Raw genomic sequence first — 11,438 nt, forward strand, 5'->3', positions numbered from 1 at the left:
GCACCACAGTGCGACCCAGACCCCCCCCCCCCCTTGGGGGTCACAGATCTGACCCTCTTCAAGCCTAAGAAATGAAGATTCTTCCTTCCCTTTTCCTCCACTCCAACAAATTCCAGTTGGCTAGCTGGGACCCGGAGCTGTGGAGGAACCCCCACCAGAGTCCCAGTCCTGCTGGTCCTCCACCCCTCCCATTTTGAGCACTGTTCACCCTGAAGGGTACATCCCGGCTCAGAGGGCTGGGTGGCTGCTGCCTTTCTCCTTAGACCACAGATGCCCCCATGCACATGAGCCAGCACCAGTGCATGCAGGTCAGGGGCCAGTTTTCTCCACAAGCTTCAGCCTGGGGGGCAGTTCCCTTCCCTTACAGGAAGCAACCCCAGTGGTGTGGAGAAAAGGGGAAATGGCGGGTAGGGGGAATGGAGGAGAGGGAGTTGGGTCTGTGGAAAATCCAGGAACCCATTAGGGGCCTCCCCTTTGTCTGTATTCAGCCCTAGCTTCTCACCTCCTCCTGCCCCACTTTTTATTCTGAGGCAGGGTGGGTGGGAGGTGGACACCAGCTGAGAAGAAGGAGATAAGAAGGGAGCCTCCGACTTTATTGCTCCCCCACCCCTCAGGTGGCTAAGGGACCCTAGGAGATGTGTCCGTCCAGGTGTCTCCCACTGTGAGGAGTGGAGGGGCCAGGCCCAATGGGCAGTCCCTCCCAGTTCTTTCCTTGGGCCCCTCAGCCCAGCCCCATCCAGCCAGTAGCATTTCCTCTTTGTTCTCAGAGCTCCTGGGGTGGGGGTGGGGAAGAAGGGATATGTTAGAGGATGGGAACAGCTCTGCCCTGGTGGGGTGGGAGGGTAGGAGGCCCTGAAGTGGGGAACAAGCCCCTTCCCTGCCAGACCAGCCTCCCTCAGTTCTCCTCTGCTTGGCTTAGATTGCCAGAGGGCATGCAACCTAGGCTGCCCCTGGGCTCTGGGCTCAGCCCTACTGGTCATTATGCTAACAGCTCAGCACCAGTGCCTTCCTTGCCCAGGGAGCAACGAACCTGGGGCTTCCCCTCATCCAGTGAGTCGTGCTGATGAGGGAAGAAAGGGTTAGCTGTCCCAGACTCTTTGTTCTTGTGTGGGCTAGGTGGCTCTCAAGAGACCTCATACCTCTGGGAAGATGCCAGCACCTGGTCTGCTGGGACAGCTTGCTTGGACTTCCTCCTTTCTCCCCATGGCCTGAGGCAGGAGAAAGAAAATGAGGTGACAGAAGGGATAGGCCAAAAACTCCTTGGAATCCAGATGGGGATTTCAGGCAGTACCCAGCTGCCCCTCCTGGAGTGGGGCTTAGCAAAGGCCAGGGCAGCCCTCTGTTGTATTCTTGTTGTTTTGGCCCATTTTCCCACCCGCTGCCTATTTAAGTGTGAGGTGGGCTTGGTCAAGGCTGCAGTGCTCCCAGAGTCTGGAGTTAGAGTGGGTCCTGAATCCAAGGGGCCCAGGTATCATGAATGGCTTGTGGGCTGAGGGCCCCTATGTGACTGCAGGGAGGTTAGGGAGACCACTCTACCCTCTGTAATAGTCCTTTTTGATCCATGCTCAGCTCCTCTATCCCCTGCCTCTGAATATTCATTTTTCCTATATTAGATACTGTTTTCTAAAACCCAGTATTTTAGAGGGACACACACACATATGAGTGTTCACCATAAAGTCAGACAGAATCCCTGGTACCAGTGATGGTGCTGTACTCCAGGCACCTACCCAAACAAATGGCTGGAAGATGACAGTTGGAGCTGTTGGGAAGTGAAGCCATAGGTGATTTGTGCAGGGGCCCCATGGAGGCATGAGGCAGTGTCAGATGGAGGGTGAGGAAGTGGATTGTGTGGGGCTAGGGAAGGGCCTGGAAGGGGGGGCAGGAGGAGGTGGTGGTTTCAGAATCAGAGCTAGTTTGCTGGCCAGGGTCTCTTGGTCTGTCTTCCCTGCATGTGGCATGTCTTTGGAAGGATAATGGCCTTCCAGCCCAGGGTTCCCCCCTTCCCGATGGCTCTGCTCTGTTACCACCAGTAAGTCCCTCTACATATTCCCCCATCACCTGGCTTGATCCAGCATCCCTACCCAGAGGCCCTCTCCTCTCCTTTCTTTCTCCTGGCCTCTCCTCTAGGAAGCCTCCCTGACTGCTCCAAGTCACTGATCCTCCTCCAGGCACCCACAGCATACTAGTTGGATCCCGTTGGATTGCACATAGTATCACACCAGCCTATTCATTCATGCATTTATTCTATACATCCTGGCTGAGCTGCCTGCTTGGCTCCAGGCTAGGCCCTCCCATGGCTCCCATGGACAGCCTTGAGCATCCTGGGCAATCCTGTGCCCAACCCCTGAGCTTCCCTGCCTGGTCCCCAAGACACTGGGAGGCACAAGGGAGCAGCTGTTGGCTGGGGGCAAGGACTACCTGGAGAGGACACAGTGTCCTTGGCCTGTACTGATGGACAGAGCTGGGTAACATCAAGGATGCCCCAGGCAGGGGTTGAGGTTGAGGAGAACCAAGGCAGGGTGCTCTCAAACAGATACTCATAGAAGGATGGGATTTGTTCCTGGGGGCTGAGACAGTCAGGGGTCTCCAGGAAGAGAGACTGAGTGGGTCCTGAGGTAGTAGCAGACGTTGAAGAGACACACAGAAAGCAGGGTATTCCAGAATCGGGACAGTTCTTTGGAGAACATGTGTGAGGGAGAGCAAGTTCATTTCCAAATGCATTCAAACCATTCTTGATGCCGACCTTTGTTTCTATGTTGAATAAATGAGTGAATGAATATCCTCGGGTGCTATGGGCCTGGTAGAGTTGTGCTGACAACAGTCTCCTCATGTGTGTTCAGTTCCTTCCAGGTCACTTTATAAGTGAAGTTGTTGAGGGTGGACCCTGGAGCCAGATGCCCAAGTTTAAATCTCAGCTCCATACTGCCTGGCTCTGTGACTTTGGGCAAGTTACTTCATCTCTCTGGGCTTCAGTTTCCTTATCGATAAAATGAGGATAACAGCAGTGCTTACCTCTAGGGTCATCATGAGGATTAAGTATGTTAATATATGTGAGGCATTTAGAGCAATACCTGGTACACAGTAAGCTCTCAAGAAATGCTGGCTACTCATAGTTTCTATCAGTGAGGTGCTCTCAGTCTTACTGTTCCAAGTGCTACAGAGATTTGATTTTATAGCTAGAAAACAAAGCCACGGAGGTGGAATGCCTTGCTTCAAGTCTCTGCTAACAAGCATGGGGCCCAGGCTAGAATGCCTTCCTCCTGGCCCCTGCTCTGGGGCTCTGTTCACTGTTTTGGGTGTGGCCTGCTAATTAACTAACCAATGTATTTAGTATTAATAATAACAATACAATGAACACTGTGACCCTACTCTCCACCCTGAATGCTAGCATTTAATATGTCTTCCTATGTGCTTCTTCTCACCTTATCTATTGGCCTCTTTCTCTAGGCAACTACTACCCTAAATTATCTATTTAGCATTTCCTTGCCTTTTAAAATCATATATTTTGATACATAGAAATTGTTCAGTTTTAGTTATTTTTGAACTTTGTAAAAAGAACATGAAACCATACACAGTCCCTTGGAATTTGCTTTTTTATTCAACATCATATTTGTAAGCTTCATCTCTATTGTTGCAAATAATAGTAGATGCTGTTCATTCATTTCCACTGATGCACAATGGTCTGTCATTTGGACACAACACAGTGTATTTTCTGTTCTTCTGTTAGTAGGTTGTTTTCCTTTTTGCTCTTACAATCAGTGCCGCTGTGAACCCACTTGTCCTGTCTCCTGAAGCACAGAGCTGGGAGTGGAATTATGGGCTAGAGGCATGTTTGCAGGTACCTTTACTAGAAAACATGCCCAAGTGATTGAATCCTTTATGTGTCCCCAGCAGGAGGTGATGTCCTGTTGCTCTGCACCCTCACCAGCACTCCTATGCTCAGGTGTCTCCATCGTTACTATAAATTGGTAAACATTATGGTCTTGATTTGCATTTCTGGAATTCAAGGTTTCTGGTGTATGGGTTGAGATGGGCAGCAGCCAGTGTGTAACACATGCTCACTAAGTGATCATCCCCTTTGCACCTCAGTTTCCCCAGTTGTAGGGATGCTGTCTGTACAACCCCTGCTTTGAAAGATGGGCAAGAACAGTCAGGGAGGACTCCCTGACGAAGAGGAAATGGAAAAGGGGCAAGGAGAGCCTGAGTCCCTGTGAATTTAGAGTCAAAGGAACCCCAGTGATTCTGTGTTCACCCCAGGATGGGCAGGGGTGGTCCTAGCTTAGGAGATAGAGGGAGCCTGCGCTTCATTATTTCAATAATGCCCAGGACCCTGAAAATCTGGTCTCTACACCCTGGCACAATGTGGGGCTTCACATTAATGAGTACTCAATAAGAGTTTGGTGACTTGGGAAACAAACAGAATAGAACGAATGTATATTTCTTCTTCCTTCATTCCCACCTCCTTGGGGAGTCCTCCCTGATTGTTCTTACCATTGAGTGACTGAGGGGTGGTTGAGCAAGCTGGCTCCTGGGCATTTTCAAGGCCCTCCATGAGGCCCTCAAGCCCTCTGCCTACTCACAGGGGCTGAGAAGCCCAGTGCTGGCAAGGTAATTTGGAGTGCCTCCCTCTGCCAGCCTGGTGCCTTTCCCTGCCTGGACAGGGGCCCCTGGATCTGATTAGAGAGGAGCAACGGGGCTGGTAGAATAATTATGCCTATTTCATGTGAAACCCAAATTGATTGCCACCAAGGTAACATTACCAGGGCATTGTTCTTCATCTCCAACCACTTATTACATGTTATTAGTGTGTGTGTTTTTGTTTTTTCCCATTTCAGGGAGTTAATCTCTCTGCCATCTCCTCTGCTTCCCTCTGCAGAGAACCTGCTGGCAACTACAGGAAAGAGTGGGGCCTGGCAAGCAGCCTTCCCCTGCCTGACCCAGCACAGGGCTGCAGGTACACTTAAGGGGCTGGCCATCTCAAATCCCTTTACTTTGATGCAAGATGAGGGTATCTCAGAGCTAAGAAGGGCTGCTGCGCTATGGATCCCAGCAGAACAGTCTTTCTTCAGTGTCTCTGATCCTTGGACCTCTCATGACAGGCTGCTCACTCACTATTTACCAAGACATCTTGAGCCATCTGATCTGCCATTTGATTCCTCACACCAAGCTTAATGGGCCTCCTCTGTGCCTCTGCTCATGGGTCTTGGCTCTGCCCTTTTGGCCTGCACTGGACTCTTTGCATCCTCTTGGGGCACTCCTTAGCAATCTGCAGATGTGCCAATGCCCTCCCCGCAATCTGGGTTTCTCAGGAACAGGTAGCTGGGTGATGGCATTAATTTACCTGAGTAGAACACAGCACCCATATGTGTACTGAGCTCAGTATACCAGGTTGGAAAAATGGGCTTAGGCAAGGTGTTGGCCAAGATTCAGTTGAACAGAGAGGGCTTTGAACAGGCAGGGCCAGAAGAAGGGCATGAGTTTTTCTTTATAGTTAGCCTGTCTGTGTTATAAATAACTCACTGGATCTTGGTTTGTGATCTATTGGGGGGTTGTTTTTTAAATCTTTTTCCCTTTTTGAGGCAGAAATAACTCAACTCTCCACCTGTTCCTGAGCAAGACCCACCATGTTACCCTGGCATGACATTGGGGAGAAAAGGTGGCTATAGTCAGAAGGTGGAGGTTTTTCCAAGGCCCCAGCCCTGAGATGCTATGGGACATTGGACAGATCCCTGGTGCTTGTGGTCCTCCATTTCCTCATCTGTGTGATGATGGTCTTCATTTCCTCACCTGTGTATAAGTTATCATGCCTCTGAGTCAGAAAAGCCCAGTGACCTTGGGCAGGTGAGCTAACGGCTCAGAGCCTCAGTTTTCTTATCAGTAAAATGGGGTTAATGGTACCTTCCTCACAGGGTATGTGGTGAGGGTTGGTGGGGTCACTGTACAAAGCACTAAGTATGTATGTTCGATATTAATGCCTCTTCCCTCCCCTCTCCGTGAACTCTCTGCCCCCAGCCTGTGAGGGCAGTGTGAAGTCTGCCACTCCCTCTTCTGAATGAGGATTTTAGGGCCCAAAATATAAGGCTACTTGCTAATGATCATGCAGCTCAGCAGGCCCTTGAACCTGAATCTGGAAGAGGCAGTATGCAAGAGTGGTCAGGACAACCTTGGGTCTAACTGCCTCGGGCCTAATCTCAGCTCTGCCAATTATCACTGTGATTTGGGGCAAGTTGTATTACCTGTGCCTCAGTTTTCTAATCTGTAAAATGGAGATAGTGTACCAACCTAATAGGATTAAACATGTTCATGTTTGAGTTCATATCATGCTATCTGTGTGACCTTAAGCAAGTTACAGAACTATTTTGTGCTTCTGATTTTTTCCATCTGCAAAGTGGGCATAATAACAGGACCTACCTCGATGGGTTGTGCTGGATTAAGTGAATTTTTATATGTAAAGTACTTAGAATGATGTCTGGCACACCAGGGCTTTCCAATCATCATCTTTACTATATTTATTAGGTGTCTGGCCTTCAAATCTCACACTAATTCCACCACTCCCTTCAGCCACCCCCTCTCCTGAGCTCCCCTTACTTTGTGCTGGGTCTCTGAGGCTATGACCTCCCCTCTCTCCCAAGTTCAAGGCCTGTGGCCCTTCCAGGTGGACTTGGCAGTTCCAGGACTCCAAAGCCTGAGCTGTTTCCAGGTGAAGGAACCCTGAAGGCCGGGCTAGCTTGGAGAGGGCCCCAGAGACCCCAGGAAGGTGTAAGGCAGGGGTCCTCAAACTACGGCCCGCGGGCCACATGCAAATACAAATATTGTATTTGTTCCCGTTTTGTTTTTTTACTTCAAAATAAGATATGTGCAGTGTGCATAGGAATTTGTTCATAGTTTTTTTTTAAAAACTATAGTCCGGCCCTCCAACGGTCTGAGGGACAGTGAACTGGCCTTCTGTTTAAAAAGTTTGAGGACCCCTGGTATAAGGGGATGAGTGGATGATTGAAGATGGGGCAGGCATTTCTGCCAGGCACCTCCCAAAGGGTCACTGACCTGGGCAGGGGATGGGACTAGAGGCCTTCAGGGGCACTTTCCTGCCCCTTTAGAGCCTGGGTTGGTATTTCAGACCTGGAGGGAGATAAGAAAGGAAATAAATGGGTGCAGGACTTGGGTTTTCCTTGCCTACCCCTCCTCAATTCTGGGACAGCTCCAATCCAAGTAGGGGTGCCATTCACTCAGGTGGGTTCCACAGACAGCAAGGAAGCTTCCCAGAACCAATGGCCCCTCCTATCTTCCCCCTACCAGCTCCCAGCTTCCTGACTGTTCTCTCACCTGAGAACCACCCTGGGAAGGGGTAGGCAGGGTCCAGAGAGATCCAGAACTTATTCAAGATTACACAGCAGGGCAGGGATGCACTGGCTGGAGCCAAGGCTTGGGACTTGTAATTTGCCCCATTCCTGCTTCTCCCCATGAAGCCGACCATTCCTGGAGGGCAGAGCCTATATATAAAAGCCTTTAAACATTAAGATACTTTGACAATTAAAATTCATAATTTATCTTGCAAATGGCCTGAGGCCATGGCTTGGCCAGAAGGTTGGTACCTCCTGAGATGGACTGTGCTCTGGTGGGATGGGGCAGGCAGGGGCATTCCTTCCTCAACTGCAGGGGACCAGATGATGCCCAGGGCCAAACAAAAGCAGCTGCAGCAGCCAGGGGGGTCTGATGGCCTAGCCAGCACCCTCCAGCCCAGCCCCAGCTAGGAGGTCACATGAGCACCTTTGGGACTTTCCAAGTGCACCTAAGAGATGGGGCTCATGACTCTGGGCCTGGGAGGGTGGGGAATATCAGGAGGAGGGGCAGCAGGCACACACATACTGGCCACACTCACACACACCTGGGGGGGAGGAGGGCAGCAACTCTGCCAGAACCTAGAGCAAGAGGAAAATAAAGAATTATATATGACAAAGGACATATATCAATTCTCTTTCAGATTGATGGTTCTCTCCTTGTGGAGCAGCTGGAGGAGTAAGAGAAGGGAGAGAGAGGGATGGCAAAGGCAGGCAGACCAAGAGACAACTGAGGCTGCCAACCAGCTGCCTTTCTCCTGGAGCCCAGCCTGGGTGCTGACGCCTCCTTTCAGGGTCCCCTGTGCACAGTTCCCCTCCCCAGGACTGAGCTCCCCCAACTAACAGCTCACACCTTGACTATTATAAGCCATTCACACCTCAGCAGGGGTTAGCTGTAGAAAGCCAGAATGGAGTATCCTGGCCTTCTCAGGATTTGGGGTGGAAGGGATCTAGTAGGAATCTCTGACTATTCTCACAGGGCCCAGTTCAGTCAGTCCACCCTACACTCCTTTGTTCTCACTGTTCCCTCTGTCAAAATGCTCTCTTGCTACCCCTTACTTGGCCTGTGGAAATGTGTTTGTAGTTCAGTGTGAGCTCACGTGACACCTCCTTCATGAAGCCTCTGTAAAGAGCCTCAGCTAGGGTCAGAGCTGCTCTGGGAACTGTCTCAGCAGTTGTTTGATGGACTATAAAGATGGCCTAGGAGTGCTGAGCTGTGTAAGCCCCAGCCCTGCCCAGGGGAACATAAAATGGGGGAGCTGCTGAAGCTCCAACTAAAGGAGGAACGGGGAGAGGTAAATACACCAGCAATGCTTTGCAGAGGGGAGGTGCAGGCAACGTCTTCCTAGGGGCTTGAGAAGAGCTGCATGGGGGAAGAGACCCTGAGCTGGATCCTGAAGGCCAGGTGGACAGTCGGTCTCCAGGCATGGGCATGACCACTACAGTGGGAGAAAGGCCCATTGAGGTCTTTTCAGACTGACCTCACCCCACCCTACCTCCACCCCACTCCCGGCATCATGGCCACGGCTGCCTATGAGTGGGTACTCTCTACTAACATGCTTTATCATTTCATGAAATGGATTCAGCTGGTTTGTGCTGTGGTGCTGAAGGCAAAGGGACTTCAGACAGGCAGGGACTTGGGGACAGGCAAGTCACTAGGATTCTGACTCCATTCTTTGGTGACCCATCATGAGTCCTTTCACCTTTCTGAGTAATAAACCCTGCTTTGTGGGGTGGTAGTGAAGACAGGTCAGGCTGTGTTAACAGGCTAGGCCTTGGATAGGCAACATGAGCAGGAGCTCAGAAAATGGTAGTAGAGTCTGCAGGGCAGCTCTCACTCTGTCTTTCCCCTACTCCTGCCCCACACCAGCTACCCATCTTTCTCCTCTGCTTTCTCTGCCTCTCTCTTACTCTCCCTTTCTCACCTGTTTGCCCACTGTGTGTCTTTCTGTTTCTATCACCTTCCCCCTCTCCTGCTTTCCTGGTAATTTCTTGGTGGCAGAGCTGGGCAGGGCCCTTTTAGAAGCTTTGAGCCCCCCTTCCAAGGTCTGCCATCCCTCTTCATCAATCTTTACAACTTCCTGCTGCGGACCCAGTCATAGGAACTTAGGGTGTTGCGTCAAGATGAGATCTTGCATACCTGCCTCATTTTCCAGGCTGATAACTGAGAGGCCCTGGCATCCCCAAAGTTCCAATGATGGAGCAACGCCTCCCTGCCAGTGATCTCATGCCAGTGTACACGGGGGATCTCTGTGGTCCCCGAGTAATGCTAAGTGGGAACACCATGAAATATTTATACTGGAAACCTAAAATAACTAAATCTTCAACCTGTGCTGCAGCCGACCCCAAATTAGATGAGATTCTAGCATAGACAATACTACAGGCATGGGAGAATGATATGGTGGGAAAACACTAAAAAAATTCAGTGCGTTCAACATACCATTTTTGGATAGTTGGGGAGTCAGGGTGCTTACTTGCAGCTACCTAAGGACTAGTACCTTCCTTTAGCCCTGGGGGCCTTACTCTCATGCTGTCCTAACATGCTTGCCCCATCCAGTCTGGCCTGTGTATCTGAAATAATCTCCACTTCACACCAGACAGCTCTTGGGGCAGGCAACCAGGTCAGGAAGAGCAGAGCTATGCTGCCTTCCTAATTTTGTGGCCTAGACCTAAGGCAAATGAATTCCCTTTTGGAAGCCTCAGTTATTCTCATCTGTAAAGTGGGTAAGAAATAATTATTTTGAATGGTGGTGTGAGGATTTCTGAGACAGTGTGTATAAAGCCCCAAACCTAGCCTGTAGCATGTGCTCTGCAAATGTTAGTCCAAGCTGTTTTATAAGAGGAGGTGTATGATTGGCTTGTGTGGGCTGCCAAATGAGGTAAAATCACCCTTGACCTTCCTCAGTGATTCTCCAAGTCCACCCACAAATGATTCCATGCCCCTTTTTGTCTCCACCAGTTGCCCTTTCCCACTCTGAACCCCAGAGGAAACAGCCACAACGTGAGTGCCCTCAAACAGATCCTTCTAGCCCCAGTGGAACTGCAATTGAAGGCCTGAGCCCCCACTTGTTTTAATCCCCCAACAATACTTAGGATATTGACTTTCCAGTTGGAGAAAGTACATTTTCTATTGTGGGCTTTCTCAGGGACCCTGGAATCCAGCCTCTCACTGCACAGTGCGGGAAATAGGCCAGAGGGGACAGGCAATGCCCCTGGTCACACAGGGGAGTGGTTGGCATGGGGAGCAGCTGAGCTGAGCCATATCTGCCCTAGGATATGAATGAGGGTGTGTTGGTGGCAGCACAGGTCTCTTGGGGGTGATAGGCAGCCCTCATGCTCTGGGACTGGAAGGACTCAGGCTGCTGTGGGGTCTGAGCATTGTGTCCCAGCATGACTCCTCTGCCTGCCTATCTGTATGCTTTCAATGTTTATTTCCTTTGTATTTATTGGTCCAATTTTTAAACTCTTGCCCTTGTGGGAAGCCCTTCAGGGGGCAAGGATCCAAAATAAAACACTAATTAAAGTGGTAAAACACTTTGCCTTGGGAATTGCAGGAATAACCTGTAGGATTAATGGTGCCAGTTTTGGTGGCCCCTCAGACATGACCCTGCCAGCATCCCTAGGTGACAGGGACCTTATGGGCATGCTGTGCTCCTGCTGTGTCAGCTTAGGCAAGCACCTTAGCCTCTTCAGGCCTCAGTTTCTCCACCTTTCAGGATAGCCACATGCAAAAGATAAGGGGTGAGGCAATCCAGAGAATGTGTCCTTCTGGAGCTTTCCTGGTCCTGTGGAGCATGGACCATTGCTCTGTGGGTCTAACTGCCAGGCCTGAGGGTGGCAGCCACACAGGGCAATGTTGACCAGCTTTCTATCAGCATATTTGAATTCCCCAGATTTCTCATTGCTCAGCTGCCTGCTCCAGAGTCAGCCCCATCAGAGGAACTTCAACCCTTATAAAACTCAGGTACACACACCTCCATTTCAAGAACATTCGCTGGGGTCTGAGGTGGCTGCACCACACTGGGGATCCTTAGACACTGCAACCTCTCGCAGGTGCGATCCCCCCATGACTGTTTGACCCAGAATTAAACATATAGAATA

At 50.5% G+C, this 11,438-nt stretch overlaps 1 protein-coding gene across 5 annotated transcripts in view; it reads left to right on the plus strand.

Annotated features, from left to right (window-relative positions):
* The window catches only part of LINGO1 (leucine rich repeat and Ig domain containing 1), a 325,103-nt gene that overhangs the window by 307,364 nt on the left and 6,301 nt on the right, over nucleotides 1–11,438 (plus strand). Inside the window, exon 1 of one of the 5 annotated variants that reach the window (XM_006087913.3) lies at nucleotides 4,937–4,954. The exons of the other annotated variants lie outside the window; for them this stretch is intronic. The gene's annotated coding sequence lies outside the window, so the exon portion shown is untranslated. Of the gene's footprint in view, nucleotides 1–4,936; nucleotides 4,955–11,438 lie in introns of those variants that run through there. 5 annotated transcript variants of the gene reach the window in all.

Source organism: Myotis lucifugus, unplaced genomic scaffold (assembly GCF_000147115.1).
Source record: "Myotis lucifugus unplaced genomic scaffold, Myoluc2.0 scaffold_41, whole genome shotgun sequence".
Taxonomy (NCBI): domain Eukaryota; kingdom Metazoa; phylum Chordata; class Mammalia; order Chiroptera; family Vespertilionidae; genus Myotis; species Myotis lucifugus.